The following is an 11,759-nucleotide window of genomic DNA, read 5'->3' on the forward strand; positions in this document are numbered from 1 at the left end:
ACTGCCGTCACCACCCCTGCCGCGCCTGCGCGCAACCTCCGCTCTTACGGGCGGGGGACCCCCTCGGGAAACCTCACCACAGCGCGGATTGGTCGCGGCTGTCTCCCGATCCCGCCCCCGCTGGCAGGGGAACCAAATCGGGGCTTGGCATGGCGCGAGGCAGCGGGCGGCGTGCCTCGGCCTCGAGCGGGAGGTGCGGAGGCGGGCGGCGGGTGAGGGGACACGGCGGCCCTTGGGCTCCTCGGGGGCATCGCGGGCGCCTCGGTTCCTTGTCGCCGGCTGCAGCCCGGTCATCGGCACGACCGGCCCCCGGCCAGCTCGTTACCCTTATTCTGACTTAGGGCGAGCTGCTCCCGCCGTCGCCTCAGCCACCGGCAGCACCCCCGAGGCCTGCGCCCGGCTGCCCCTGCCCTCCTCTGCCTCCTCCTCTGCCCGCTGCCCGGATCGACCCCAGGAGCCTAATTCTGGTGGTGTAAACATGAGAAGGAAAGCAGAGACTGTGAGTGGTCGTAGCCCCAGCGGTCAGGCTGCGGTGGGTTACCAGCAGGGATGTGGAGCGCACAGCTGCCCAAGGGAGGTTTCTGCTGGGCGTGAGGGAAGGGGTCGTGCCTCGCCCCACCTCTCTGTAGTCGGGAGGAGGTTCTACGCCTCCTCCTGGGTGGGTGTGCTTGAGTTAAAGTTCAACAGGACCAGAAAACTTGCGATCGAGTACTTTGAAAGTCCACAGTTGCTGAGGTTTCCATCCTGGAAATGCCGTGAGAAATGCGAGCTTTGGTCACCAGTGCTTTCTGAAGCTTCTGCCTGTCCAACTCATACTGATCTGTGGCTTGCTCACAGTCCAGCATATGCGTATCTTGCCTTAAAATTAGAAGGTTAAACAAGTGCTAAATGTGCTGCTTTGTGCCATTTCTGAAAAGGGTGGGCGATATCACCCAAGTGACTAGTTATCTTAATAGCTATCCTAACCAAAATATAAAATCTGATGTGGAATTCAAATGATAAAACGTTGGAATGAAGGAATATAATACAAGTCTACAACTTTTAGTAAAACCAGCTATTAATACTATTTTGGGCAGGTACTTTACTCAGACTTCACGCTGCATGATGTTCTCATTAACATTGCCAATGTACCGTGCAAATGGAATTTGCTGCCAGATCTCAATAAGAGGAAGTCTGTAGGAAAACTTTGTTGAAAGAGATGGTGTCTAAAGAGGTTCCAGTAGTGGGTTCTGTGCTGTACGACATTTTTAGCAATGATCTGGAAGCAGATCTAAGCCTGCTGCTGCAAAAATTCATCTCCGGGATTAGTGGAGTCCTGAATAATGATGAGGACGGGGCACTGACCAGAGCAGTTGGTAGAAGCATCCTGGTCAAACTTAGTGAATTTTAATCCATCCGAGTATAAAGCTGTCTATCTTAACCAAGTGTGGAGGCTGTAACTGGAGAATAGAAGACTATATCCTGGGAAGATAATGACTTTGAGAAGGATTTAGGGGTCAGAATAAGTAAGCGATCAGATAAGGGCTGTGCTGTATGCTGCTATGGCAGGGAAGGATTAATCAACGTATAAACAACGGAATAAAGAATGTTTCTTTCACTTCTTGCGTTTGGCCTCAGCAATGCCATCCACAGGGTCGTGCATACAGTTCTGGTTTTCAGTTTTTAAGAAGCACATTGGAAAATAAGAGCAAAAGGGTGAAGCAAAATGTTCTCATGGTTGGAGAAAATGTGCTACACTGGGAGGTTTTAAGAGCTCAGGCTGTTAAAAGTTATCTAAAAGAGCATTGGGAGGTGTCTTCGTTGTAGGGTATAGGAACATTCCTGGGGGAAAATATAGAATATTAAAGGGCTCTTTAATCTATTGAAGAAAGGCATAATAAGAAGCAATGGCCAGAGGCAAAAGTCAGCCAAATTCGAAGAGGAAATAAGACACACATTTTTACATGGTTAACCACCAGAACACATTCCCAAGAGAAGCTGAGGTTTTTCCATCTTTTTATGTCTTCTGTTGAGGATTAGATGTATTTCTGAAAATTATTTTTTAGCCAGGCAGAAGTTATGCTTTATTTTATTGGATGATTACAGGTTGAAATCTGATGGTCCGTGATACACATAGTGTCAGGTTAATCTAGTGGGACCATCATGGTTTAAGTTTTAAATGCTAGAAGCAGACATTTCGTTAATAACCATGAGCATTAAAATCAATTTTTTTTGCTTTGAAATACTTATGTTCCATAAAAAAGCTGATCTGAATTAAGGTTTTGGCTGCAGAATATACTTAACTAAGACAATATCTAAAGGTTTTGGCCTTTTGCTTCCTAAATTTACACTCCTGGGATTGCTTGGAAAGATTTCTATGCATTTCCATTTAAATTTCGGAAGGAACAGATCCTTACAAGAAAATTTCTTATAAAGTCTGGGTGATAATCCTCCAAGAAATATTTTACAACGTGAACATCAATTATGTAAATTGCCTCAAGGCCAAGAGAATTAGAATGCACCAAATGAATCCTGATATATTTCCTATATTGTACATTATGTGTATTTGTATGTTGCATATATTTGCCTCCTGCAGTCTTAACATCTCTTGAGGTGTTATCGTAGTGTAAACAATTATATTACTAATGGAAAACCTGCTATTACTGAAAGAGGGATGAATGAAATATAAATAAGATTTCAGACCAGCAGCTTGGCAAAGAAACACGATAAAACCACCCCTGAAATGGTACATGATCAGTTTTTCTGTCTTGAGAATGGAAGGTGTGCTGTCGTTTCTCTGCCTTCAGACAAATGTGCGCTGCTAATCCTAATTTACATGCTTCCCTTTTTCCTGGCTCTTGAGCAGAGAATGCAAAGACAGGAGCTGAAAAACAAGCTGCAGCCTTCTTTTGTGCATTTTCCCAGAGTCAAGCCACAAACAATCTCTCCTTAAACACAGAACAAACTGAAATCTGTTAATTAACTTGATGATGAATTCTGGAATGAGATCTGAATAACTGTATAGGGAAAAAAAATCACAGTGGTTACAAAGGATAAAGTGAGACTTGTCTTTATGGTATGCACTTGGTAAGTTAAAAAAGCAAAAAGTGTTTGTGTGTGCGGTTGAAACTTGCTTACTTTGACTTTGAACTATTAGGGTGAAGATTACAGGGCATTAATACTGAAGTAGCTTTTCAGTTACCTTTGTGCATTTGAAGTAACTAACCGTTGCGGTGGGCACTCTGAGAGGGGTGTGGAGTGCGCCCTGTAGCTGAATTTGTCCAGAAAATGTTTCTTTGTACTACCTGCCATAGATGGCCCCAAAGCTGTTGTGAACACATTTCAGCTTGCTGCACAAGCGCTGTCTGAGCATGGCACTCGTAACGCGTGCATTTTCAAGGGTGCCTGGCTGACGAGCGTACTCGCAGCCACATTCCCACAGGCTGTAAATATTTGACAAGACAGCTATGGGAATTGGTGGCAAAGGAGGTGCGGAATACATCATGCTTACAGCTGCTGCTGTCACCGCCCTGCCCAAGTGACAGGAGCAGAACCAGGAGCTCCTTTTTGAAGCAGAACATCTTGCTTGGCATCCATTTGGGTGACGACCAGTTACTGAGTGTATTTTAGGGTACTGGTTCTGCCTTTTAAAGCTTTAAACAATTGGAGACCAGTTTATCTGAGTCATTGGCAGCCAGTTGTTTTTCTCTCCTAATATAACCGAAGGAGCAGGTGGCAGGGCCTTTTCCAGGATTGTGGGACTTCTTTTCTGTCGTCGTCTGAGATGGCTTGAATCTGGTCATCTTTTTGTGCAAAGGACATCTGTTTGATAGCATTTCGTGACGAGAATAAATGACGAAGGATTGTGTCGTGGTTTAACCTGGCAGCCAGCTACTGGGAAGAAAATTAACTCTATCCCAGCTGAAACCAGGACAGATGGAAAGGAGTATCTGTAGAGGTCTCAATGGCTGATTTCCTGTTGAAATAATTATTCTAATGCTGCTAGGGTTTCGTTATATTATTAATGATGTTAAAGTGCCTAGAGTCAGAGGAAGGTTACATTTTACACAATTTTGAATGTAAATTAATAAAATGTGCTAATCGTACCAGGTTTATTATTATGTTTTAAAGAAATTGGTGAGTTAAGTACCCAGATTTGAGAAGGCAAGAGTGTATTTACTTATTCAAGATTTAGTTTTGAAAAATACATGGCAGAATAAGGAAATATATATTCTTTCCAAATAATACATATTGCTGTAAGCAAAAAACCCCAGAGGGTGCTTTAATTTGTTCTCAAGTATGAGCTATTGCAATAGCTCAGTGAAAGAGCACTGGGGAAGTGCTAATGTTACCTTACAGCAGTGGGAGAAAGAACATACTGAAGGGTTTTCAGCTCGCTTGCGCTGTATTTGGTCATTGCTGAGTTCTGCAATGTACTTTCTTAGTAAGCAATTGAAGGTGCTAAAGTACAGCTTATCTCTGTGCAAGTTACCACTCAGGAATTCCAGTGATAGCTTTTTCAATAGGACTTAAAAGAATTTAGCTATCTTTAGTAAAAATGTATTTCATGAACCAGCATAGCACTTCTCTTAGGTAAGGTCTAACAACTTTGTTATTCTCAATGGGTAAAAAAAAAAAAAGTTAAGTAGTTTGGAAAGAGTAAGGCTTGGTTCTTGTCCCTTTCTTGTTGGTGTTCTGATTGCTATGCGAAAAACCTTACCAGCTGCAAGAAAAAATGAGTTCAATAACTTGCTGCAATCTCCCGATTTCAATTTAGCCCGCTTACGCATTTATTTCTGCAGGATAGTGCTCCAAGTTCCATGTGTAAGACTGTCTTCTTATTTTTTGTTTGGTTTTATAATGTTCTCCCTGTATTATTTGCTTTTGTAAATTTGTTAAATTCTTTAGCACGTGTCCCTATTAGCACACTATTAAATTGCTGTAGCATTTGGGTATGATAGAGGAAGGTCAGTGGGTACCTCAGAGATCTGATCCATTGGCAGGCCAGATAAACTGCAACGTGAAGGCCCCGAGAACAGTAACTCCCCAATAGCACCGTCAGCAAGAAAGTCCAGGCTTTGGTTAGCTGGTGGAGGTTTTGCTTTAGAGTTACAAGCCTGGATTTTCCAGAGAATGGAGTCAGGTGGCTTTGATGTGTCCCTGTTTTAGCACAGGGTGGCACAGCAGCACATGTTCTCGTGTCACAAGACACACTTCTTACTGTACTGCCGCCTCATTTCGATGAGGGCCGAGTACGCCTGTCCTCACGGAGTCTGCCCAACTGCTTGGGCTGGTTTTTCTTTTTTTCTCCACGTGTCTATATTGGCACATGATCTTGGAAAGGCACAGGATTTTAGTGACTAGGGAACTATATGCAGATGCTGGGTGTACAATGTTCTGATTCGTTATAACAAGCAAGAATTTAAAAGTGGAAAATAAGTAATAAAAGAGAGTGCAGTGACAGGGTCTCCTCTGTAAGGTCGTTCTAGGAATGCAGTTGTTATAGTCTTCATTCTTCTGTGAACTTATACCCATGTGTTTAACTATGTCACATGCCATTTCAAACATGATTCAGATAAGCTGACATTGTTTAAGGAGTGTTTCGGTCATGTTAAAAATGAGAATATTCAATTTTTTACGTTATCTTAATTATTATATGCCCTCAATTATAGCATGAGGGTATTTTGCAATCATTGGTTGGCAACTCCTCAGACCAACTCTGTGAGGTAGTGGAATGTGTAATTCCTGCCCCCTTCATTTTTTCAACTGGGAAAGAGATACAGATTTGGTAACAGTTTCGTTATACTTCCATTTTTCCCATTTTCCCAGGTTCCTGTGATTTTAATTTTGTAATCTGCTGTCTGTATGGTGAGAAAATGAAGTTGTTTTTTTTCTTGTGGTGTCTCAAAGAGAGTAGCAAATCCTAAAGCAACAACAAACCCTTTGTCTTTTTGCCTTTGTCCTGGGATTTTGAATTGAAAACAATTACATTTGGGAAGGTGGGGGAGAGGTTAGTTGCTTTGTGAGTGGGTGAGGTTTGTTTGCTCTTTTGTCAGAAACAAGAAATCAAAGGAGAGGAGGTGGTTTAGATTCTTGCTTTTTCAAAATAATATAGTAATCCCTGGTTGTGGGTGTGATACTCATTTCTGGAAGGTGTTTCTTCACTCTGGCTACCAGGAATTAAATTGTAGAATTGCCTGTTTTTACTCGGAATAGCTGACTGTGCCTTCATTCCCATGCTCTCCTTTATTATCCGTGCTGTTTGCCTATGGAAGCGGCGAGTTACTAACCCGGTGCATGCACCTGTTTGGGTACCACCACTGCGTTATTTATTACTAGCAAGAGAGCAGAGGAGGGGTAGAATAATAAAAAAAAACCCACAACAACCTTGTGCATAGCTCTTCATCAGCCTAGAGCCCAGAATTAGAGGGTTCCTTCTTCCACACATCATCTGAACTTTTGAGGTAACAGAATACTTGCAGCGTTTTTATCACTGTAATTTCTGCAGATCCCTCGAAGATGTTTGTCCTTTAAGAAAGGAATAAGTTCTTTCATGCTGACTTCCATCAACTGCAATTATTGCATATTGGATCAAATTTTGTCTGCAAGAGTGGGAGTTACATCCGTGCCTGCAAGCCAGCTGTGCTGCAGGGGCGAACAACTGCTGAGAACTCTTGGCAGCAGGAAGCTTCTTGTTGGAGCATGCCGAGAGCAGCAGGGATCCCAGCTCCTGGCTCTCCAGCGGCAGAACCTGCTCGCTGCTGGGCCAGTTCAAAGAACGTATCCCCAGTCCAAGGATGAAAATGAGCCCCTCTGTAGGGCATTGCAGAATTGGGGGGCATCCAGAACCCCCGTCAGAGGCAAGGTGATCACATCCTAGGAGTCACACTTTCAGCTTCACAGAAAAAAAAAAAGAAAAAAAAGGCCTTTTCAAGAGGCTAGACCCGTTCTGGTACTCAAACTCATCAAAGGGATGCACCCCGCACTACACTGATGGAAAGGAAATCATGGGAATCAACCTGAATAGCAGGAGCAGAGACCTGACCATGTGGCATCCTAGGACATGGAAGGGAGGAGAAAGGTAGCATGCTCATATCCTACCACCAGGCTCAAAAACTCAGGTACAGGAAAATAGGCAAGGTGTGTACGTGCCAAATAAATCACTGGTGAAGACAGATTTGATATGGTAAAAGAATCAGGATGTGAAGTATAAGATATGCAACAGATGGGAATTTGCCAGATGCATGTTTTAATCAGTTTTGGACTTTTTTTCTTGGAAAATCCCAAATTGTCAAGATTATGAAATGGAGCCGATTCATGTTCAAGGGTGTGTCAAGTTACACATCATTAGAGTAGGAGGAGTGAAAGCTCCCCTAGGGTTCTTTCTGACAACATTCGTTCATTTTCCATTCAGAGGTGGAAAAGAATGCGCAATTTGGGGAATATGTTCATAATTCATGCTAATTATGATTCTCTTGGGTTTCAGGAGCACCATTTGTAACCGTAGCTGGTTTTAGAAATGAGGTCATCGATATTAGAATGAAGATCTGATCTGCAGCCAATAAAAATATGTGTGTGAGCATGTTAAGCACTGTAGTGTTTTCACTTTAACTCCTAACCTTCAAACCACAATCTAGAAGCCAAAATTAAGCCCTTGTGCTGCTTCTGGAATTCAATGGAAAAGACAGAAACCTTGACAGACAGACCAGGAAGTCTACAGGCTGATGAGAGAGCAGTTTGGAGTTAGCTGATAACAAACCAAATGTGAGGGTGGCTCTGAAACTCCATCTGACATCTCAGGCGGGACTAAAAGTGAGACACCTTGAATTATGTGCGATACAGGTTCTACTGATGGTAGTCAGTTACAAGTATTTTTATAAATAATTGGGTAGATCTCACTTTTTTATACAGGATAGGATGCCCACTTCTGGTGTAAATGCCTAGTGGTCAGAGCTCTTGCCCAGGAAGGACCTTTCTAAGCCCTTTTAGAATGTGATAGCCAATATTAATTCCCTCTCACTGTGTTCCTGTTTGCTGCAGGTGAATTGAGAACATCCACAACATCACCCAGAGCCTTCTCCTTTCCCTCTGCTGAAAATGCCAGTGAGCCACCTCCCTCAGTCTTCGATCTTTGGGATGTTACGTGCTCCTGGGGAAGGTCTCAGGGAAAGGCCAGGTGTGCCCGACACACATGACGATACTCAGAACAACGTGCTTGCTGTACCACTGCACCCTTTTCCAGGTACTGCAACCCATGCATCCCAGGGCAAGTCAGAACCTGTATGACAAGTGTTTTGAATGTAACCAGTAGTTCTGCAGGCTCTCGCTCTCAGGGTGGCATCAACATTGCTGCTTTTCTTAATTACGCAGAAAGTGCTCAGAATTATGTGGGTGTCTGTGACATTTCCTCAAATGTAAATTAACCCTTAAAATATCATCATGAGGTAAGTAATTAAAATTTTTGGGGTGGTGAGTTAAAATACATAGGGTTGTATGGCTTGCCCTCAGGCATCCACGTCCTTAAGTAAGTGCATTGTCACAAAGGATAGGTTCTACAATATTTACTTTGGGCACCAGAAACAGGACTTGGGTGGATTTATTTGGCCAAGTTCAAGAAAACTACCTGTAAATCTCCTGCTGTGGCAGCTGTCTGACCCTAGAGGTATGTAAAAATTCCTGCCACCTACTCATTTGTCCTGGCAGTTCCCCAGGTCACTAAACTGGAGGGCCCGTGATTGGACAGGCAGCAGTGACAAGTAGGGCCTGGCTTTCAGCTGGATCCTGACATGGTTCAGGAACACAGCAAAGAGGTGTCTATGTCCCACCTGAATCCCTGGAGAAGCCTTCTCTGCTGTGCACGCTCAGAGCCTTGTAGTACTGAGTGCAGCGCTGTTCACAGAGAAACCACAGGCCTCTGTGAAAAGGATGAGGGAAGAGAAGCACCAGAGCTTATCCTTCCTGTAATAGCTTTAAAATGTAGTCAACAAGGGAGTGGGAAATCTAAATTCAATTTCACCTTGGCCTGATGAGATGCAACCCACTCATGACTCAGAAGACTCCTGTAGCACTTATGGCATAATCCAGGGCGCTGCACCTTCCATCTCGCCTCCTGAATTTGGACTGTTGGCTGTAAAACGCAGAGGGCTGCAAAGAGATCTAGCAAGACAGTGAACGACTTGCAGTTTGGTGACTGGGATGTGGGAGATCCACATTTGATGGAGCTTAACTGGTTTGGCTGAAAAGGGAGCAGAGGCACTTGCTTAGGTGATCTCTATCAACAGGCATTGGGAGTTGCGATACTTGTATTGGAGGCCCCCTACTTGTAATCATACAACAGAAGTTAAGCAGCTGTAGATTTGGAGTCAGGGTATGTAAATGGTAGAAGTTGGGCAAGAACACAAGACTGCTGACTCACAGAGCTGTGGTGTAACCATGCTTAAAGCGTAACTTTAGGATGCAGGAGCTCTGTGTTAGTTTTCCTGTTTGTCTTCTAATACCACCCTCGTGATCTGCTATAGCTGCTGAAAGCAAGCCATAAGATATGATGAATAGTTAACAGAAGCTTTTTTTAAAGAAGTTACTAATTTTGGAGGCAGTGGGAGACTGAATATCTTTTTTGATCATTGTATTTTAGAAAAAAAAAAGTTTAAACATGACTGGAGGAACTTGCAATATAGGTTTGTCAGTTAAGAGCTTGAGTATTCCAAGGATTGTTTAGTTTTGCACCTTTATTTTGCTAGAAACTGCATAGTGCTGATGAAGGGGCTTTTAAAACCAGCTTAGCCAGACAACAAAGGAAGACAAAACACCGTGAAGGGGCTGGAGTTGTCACACTCAACTCATCTTAAATTTTGCAGTTCTTCTGGCCAATCAGATGGTTTTCTCCTTATGTCTTGTAGGCTGAAAATGCTCACTTTCTGTAATGTGGTTTTGCCTTATGACTGTCCTGCTGTCCACCTCTGTGTATCTACATATAGATCTATACATACGCACGTACACCTTTTTTAATATGTCCTGTTATCATTAGTTCTGTCTGCTTTCTCCCCTGCATTTGTTTGGTTGATACTTAACCAGTGTGTGCAGTCAGGAGAACTCTTAAAACTCCCTTTGGTTTTGTGTAGGCAGTGTGTCTGGCAGAGCTTCTGCAGCCGCAAACTGTACAACCACTTCTGTCCTACTCTTTAATCCTACCGGCACGGGTGGAGTGCTCACACTTCAGGTCATATCGTAGCACTAGGGCCATATTACTATATTTCACTATATTTTTCTCACCCTTTTAAGTGCCAGCTGAGGAAAAGTGCTGGCAGAGTCCTCCTGGCAATTCCAGTAACAAGGGCAAAATTGGATTTGTTCTGGAAAAAAAAAATCCAGACAGAATCACTCCCTTAGCAGAGACATTTCTTTGTGGGATATGGCTTGGAAGTCCTCCCTAGGACAGGACTCTTCCTCATTTTTCCTAGTGAACTTGGACTTCATTAAGAAACTTGAGACCCAGAGTGACGCTGTTGCTTGAGGACATATCACAGGTCCTTGGATGAGTATGAAACTAATTACCCAGTATCGTTTACACAACCAAATCATAAACAAAGCCTAACTAAAATGTTAAAGCTTTGTAGATAGGATCGCAGGTTTCTGTGTATTACCCAGTATGTACATAGAGCTTACCCCTATTTTAGGTGCAGATTTAAGAAGACTTAGCTCAATAAAATCACCCCCCTCCAACAAAACCCTCACTAAAATGGGACCAGGACTTCTGTACCCAGAAAGAAATGGCATCTAGATGGTGCAAGAGACTGTTTGTCATGCTGCTATTGCGTGTCATGTTCAGTGACATCCTGACGTCACTCAAGCGGCAGACTCTATTGTTTAACTAAATGACAACTGCCTGCAAGATTTTTAATAAGATGAGGTAGTTTTCTTCTGTAACTTAACAAGCTGGTTTGATTTTTGAAACAAGTGCTTGGAGGAGCCACACGTCAGGCTCTCTTAATACGAGCTCAGTGTCTGTTGGGGCGCAGTCGCACAGCACCCCAAACAGGCTGAGTAGAGCAGCCCTGGTGACAGCAGCTAGGGTCGGCTGCAGCCCAATGATGGCCAGGCAAAGCCACAGCAAGGAGGTGGGGCCACGTTCAAGCCAGGAAGGCAAGTCAAGGAGGCAAGAGCATGATGAGGCACAAGGCCGGGCATAGCCCAGCCTGGAGGAGACTTCTCACAGCTCTTTTCCCAGCAGTCTTGACCCAAGTTACAGAGCTGGCCCTGAACATGGGCGCCAAACCCCTCAGAGCAGGGGAAGGAGGTTGCAGAGCGTGTTGGTGCACGAAGGACCCCGACACTGTGAAAATTAAAATGCAGTTGTACTTGTTAGGGCACGAAAAACACTTGCAAGAAAACCTGGAACCAGCATAAATCACAAATCTGAAACTCAGATCAGTTTCTGTGTCAGCCTGGCTAAGTTTTATCATCCGTGTCACTGAAGCTGAGCCATGTGTTCAACAAATCTGGCTTGGTTTATATATTTTGGCTTATATGGTTTAAAACCTGAAGTTTAAAAAGTTGGTATAAATAGTCATTTATAGCCTTCTGGTTTCAGCTGCTTTTTTGGCTACGCTCATACGTACGTTACTAATAAGTGCCCTTTTCATGCAGAGATGGAGGAAGCCCATGTGCATGAACCTGGGTGGCACTTCAGAAAAAAACTTAGAAAATGCCACCTTTTACTTTAAGGGTTATTTCTTACAAGGCAGTCTGTGTGTAGGTTTTCAGTATGAAGTGACCTCCAA

Source organism: Leptosomus discolor, chromosome 3 (genome assembly GCF_034619465.1).
Source record: "Leptosomus discolor isolate bLepDis1 chromosome 3, bLepDis1.hap2, whole genome shotgun sequence".
NCBI lineage: Eukaryota > Metazoa > Chordata > Aves > Leptosomiformes > Leptosomidae > Leptosomus > Leptosomus discolor.